Source organism: Cynara cardunculus, assembly GCF_001531365.2.
Source record: "Cynara cardunculus var. scolymus isolate 2C chromosome LG 10, CcrdV1, whole genome shotgun sequence".
Lineage (NCBI taxonomy): Eukaryota > Viridiplantae > Streptophyta > Magnoliopsida > Asterales > Asteraceae > Cynara > Cynara cardunculus.
The window spans coordinates 7,268,172-7,273,106 of NC_037537.1; the positions used below are offsets into that span (position 1 = coordinate 7,268,172).

General features: G+C 32.6%; 1 pseudogene; it reads left to right on the forward strand.

Moving 5' to 3' along the window:
• Positions 1–1,713: 1,713 nt before the first annotated feature.
• Positions 1,714–4,848, forward strand: LOC112518842 (annotated as a pseudogene).
• The last annotated feature ends 87 nt before the right edge of the window (positions 4,849–4,935 follow it).

Genomic DNA, 4,935 nt, shown 5'->3' on the forward strand with positions numbered 1-4,935 from the left:
CTAATATCGATAATTTTTAGTCAAATTTTTATGATATCTTCAAACATATATTTTATTCAAAAATAAAAACATCATCGCTTTCTCAAAATCACATAAAGCCATATTATAACATCAACTGAGATAAATAATAAAATGAATATTAAAATCATGATATATCTCGCTGCATTGCGCGAGTACGCTTCTAGTATACTTTAATATATCATCTAATCATGTACTTAAGTTGCATCTACCACCCTTCGACTTACACTTCAATTACATTTTTAACCTCACTTTCTCATCGCCATTTCTTCAAACGGGGACGGAACCATAAAAGGGTCAGAACTAAAACTGCCGAATCCAGAAAATGATAGCATATATAGCCATAGGTTTATTTGAGAAGTAGAGAACTGATCCAAACCCTTCATCTGGTCAAAATTTGCGTCTTTGAATGTGAAGCACCGAATAATTTCTCGCATAGTATGCAGAAGATAGAGGGGTAGTTTCGTAATTTTTACAAATAGACAGCAAAGCAAATGCATATGTGAACCCGTGTGATTTACATATTTTACTATATGTTTATATGTGAACCGTGTAGTTCACATATGAACTAATTAACTAATTTTATTATGAATCCGTGTGACCCACATACGAACTAATTAACTGATTTACATGTGGATATATGTTCACATACACACTTATGGGTTCACATATGTATTTGTTTGCTACCTATTTATAACAGTCACGAAACTAGCCCTCTATTTTTCGTTTGACTAGTCAAAATCGCAATTTTTGATCAATCAATATCGCAATTATTGACAAATCTTGACCACATGAAGGACTATGATAACTTCTTTACTTCTAAAATACTTACTACTTCTCAAATGAACCTCTCATTATATATATTATCGTATAAATAGTTCTTTTTCTTTTTACAAGTCTATCCACTCGATTTACTATCAGACTTTGTTGGTTGAATCATTCTGTTACTTAAACGAGCACTTACAAGTGCGAATAGAAGTAAAATACACATAAGATCGTGGTGGTTTGTCGATAATTAATCTTTCTTTTAGTCAATGCATTGTATATTTGGTATATATGTACTACACGATTAAATATATAGGATAACATCATCATTTGATTCAAGAATATAAACCCCAAGTATAATATATATATATATATATATATATATAAAAGGTATATTTTAAATACAACCATGTCCATTTGTACAACCAATGCAACCCAATCAATTGAGATATTTATGAAAATGATGAGAGTTCATTTATTATGATTTGAATATTTATGGAAGATAACTAAACTTCATTAATTAGGATCAATACTTTATATTAGAAAACAATCAAAACTTTTATAAAATCACATATTTATCAAATTAAATGGACCGGTTGATATTGAGTTGTATAAATGTAAATGGTTGCATAATAACTCCACCCCTCTCTCTCTCTAATATATATATATATATATATATATATATATATATATATATATATATATATCAATGTTATTTGCACTCCAGCAAATGGAAACAATCAATGGAAACAATCAAGGACTGAACTTGGGGAAGTTCAAAGATTAGGTATCCAAGTGCCAAATCCCTAACTCTTGGAAGTACGAGTATATAATTAAGGTCCTTTGGGAGCAATAAGGATTCAAATTTGTGGAGCAATTAATAAGATCACATTACAATTACAATTAAGCTCACTCATCTTCAAAGTGAAAATGGGGTGGTTTGAGCATAACAAGCCATTAATGGCCATGTTGGTGCTTCAATTTACATATGGAGCAGTCTCCATTTCAACTAGAGCTTCTCTTTTGGAAGGAATGAACCCTAGAGTTTTTGTTGTCTATAGACAAGCAATTGCCACCTTAGCCATTGCTCCGATCTCTTACTTTTCAAGGTATGCATGAACTTGGACATTTTTATACGCAAACTTGTTACTGAATTCCAATCTATAACGTCTGATTCAGAGATTTCTTTCGTGTGTCATAGAACGAAATGTTGTATCGGATGGAAGAGCTTTTCATTGATCTTTATTGCGGCTTTGATAGGGTAAATAATTCTTTTTAACCTACAATTCCATTACTTTCTTGTATCACTGTAGCAAACATGATTTGTCTGTCCATGCCTAAACATCACAAAGTTGATTGGTTATATATACATACAGCACTTCCTACTTCTGTCTGAATACAAAATTAATACTATTTTCTTATTTGCAGAATAACAAGTAGCCAAATGCTTTTGTTAGAAGGCTTATACTTGGCCTCAGCATCAGCAGGAAGTGCCATATTCAATCTTGTCCCTGCAATCACCTTTTTTGTAGCATCCATTGTTGGGTACTAAGCTTCCCACTCCAAATGAATCATAAAAATGCATACAGCAACACCATCTTTTTTGAATTCTTTTTTCTTCAGATATGAACCAGTAAATGTCCGAAGCTTGACAACGATCGCAAAGATATTAGGGACAGTTTTGTGTGTCACGAGTGCTGCTGCAATGGCACTCGTCAAAGGCCCCAAGCTTCTAAATTCACATGAGTGGCCTTCATCAAACTCTCTATTACTAAATCCTAGTAGTGGAAGTGATGATCTTTGGCTTCTGGGTTGTTTGTGTCTCTTTGGTAGCAGTTGTTGCTGGTCATTCTATCTAATTATCCAGGTTCATCAGCTAAACACAAAACATCAAAAAAAAAATATATATATATATAGGATTGGGTTTCTATGAGAAAATGTTATTTTTCATGGCAAGTTTGGGGAATGTAACCTTCACATAACATATGTGAGGTACCCTTATATTGGGTGAAGGAGTGAAGGTAGCACATTTACAAAAACCGGTGAAGGTACACATGCAGGTTGTGTAACATTCACCTTCACAAAAAAATTATCAGATGGTCCCAGATGTGTATATATATGGTTGTTTTCGTGAGACCTGTGAGACCACATTTTTACACTTAAAACTTCACAGTAAAAACACTGTGAAAGTTTAAAAAAGTCACATTCACAACATTTTGCTGTGAAGTTTCAAGTGTAAACAGATGGTCTCACGGGTCTCACGAAAACAGGCGGGTCTCACATGATCCCAAGTCTATATATATAAAAGGTTGAGTTCGCATGAGACCTGCATGTTTTCATGAGACCCGTAAGATCGCATTTTTACTCTTAAAACTTCACAACAAAATATTATGAATTTAAAAGAAATATGAGCTTTCACAGCAAAAACACTGTAAAGGTTACTTTCACATTGTTTTACTGTAAAGTTTCAAGTGTAAAAAAGGTGGTCTCACAGGTCTCACATGATTACAAGTATATATATATATATATATATATATATATACATAGAGAGAGAGAGAGAGAAGCACCTCTCTTTTAGCTTTTAGATAGAATTAAAAGGGGTTTCACATATCCTAACATGTTAAAAAACACACACACACACATATAACAGGTACTGGTGAATAAAAACCATCCTGACCACCTATCATTATCTGCTTGGATGTGCTTTATTGCAACGGTGCAATCCGCGACAGTTACATGGTTTACGGATCCAAATTTGGAAGTTTGGAAGATTAACTCGTATTTGCAACTTGGATCTTGCTTATTTGCGGTAATCACATTCGTTTTAGATGATCAAATTGAAATGAATGTCTTTGTTAATGTCTGAAATTAAACTTATGATCGACATTTTTGTGTTCAGGGTATTGTTGGTTCGGGAATTTCGTTATTTGTGCAATCATGGGTGATAGAAAGGAGGGGTCCTGTATTTTCAGCAATGTTCAACCCTTTAAACACTGTCATTGTCACCATTATGGCTTGTATATTTCTACAAGAAAGAATATACGTGGGAAGGCAAGTTATTTTTTATTTTATATATATATATATATATATATATATATATATTAGTTAGATTGCACAGTTTCTTCTTAATATATGTTGGAACTTCTCTCCTCTCCTTAAATATTCTTTTAGCGAGTAATCTAATAGGATTTCATATATTCTCGAAAAGCATGCTTTTGAGACATGTTGCAAACTACAAAGCCATGAAGGCAAGTTTTATAACAATAAGCATCACAAAAAAAGCCAATGTTAGGGACATTTTTTAGCATCACAATGGCTTTTTTGTACTTTTTTTACTAACGAATTGAGAAAACATTTGATAATCTAAATTAGGGGTGGATCCACTTGTTAGAAAATGATGGCACATGATAACACTAATATATTTCGTCTTACTGTAAAAAACATTGTGACCTTAAAAGGTCTTATCATTTTGATTCATTTATGCTACCACTGAGCATCGTGGTCTCCCTTAAAATTACGAGATGTAGCAACATATCGAAGCTTAAAATTGAGTTTTAAGGTTCATAAGAATGGAACACAAAACCCAAATTGTAGATCGTTGGAATTGAAACTGATATTTTTAGTGTTTTGCATCGTAATTCACAACTATAAGAAAATTGTATAATATGATCTTTCAAAGAACAATTGTATAATATGATTTTATTTTATTCTATTCTGTATATGTTAATTATTTTGTGATACCACTGGGAAAAAGATTGAATTTGTCTCTGACCTAAGCTGCTTCAATTTTTTTTTTTAATTTCAGCATGATAGGTGCAATTGGCATCGTGATCGGATTGTATGTGGTGCTATGGGGGTAAAGCCAAAGATCACGAAGAACAACAGAAGAAAATGACGATTTCAGAAACCGATGAGACCAAAATAAAGATCAAGATTGTTGGAGTTTTGGTTGATGAATCCAAACCCCTTTTGCATGCCTAATTAATCAACCAAACCAAGAAATTTTGATTTGCAATAGATCAAAAACAAAACATGTTTTTGTTACAATAGTTTTTAAGATGTATTATTTGGAATGGTATATATATATATATATATATATATATATATAGACTTGAGATCATGTGAGACCAGCCTGCTTTCGTGAGACCCGTG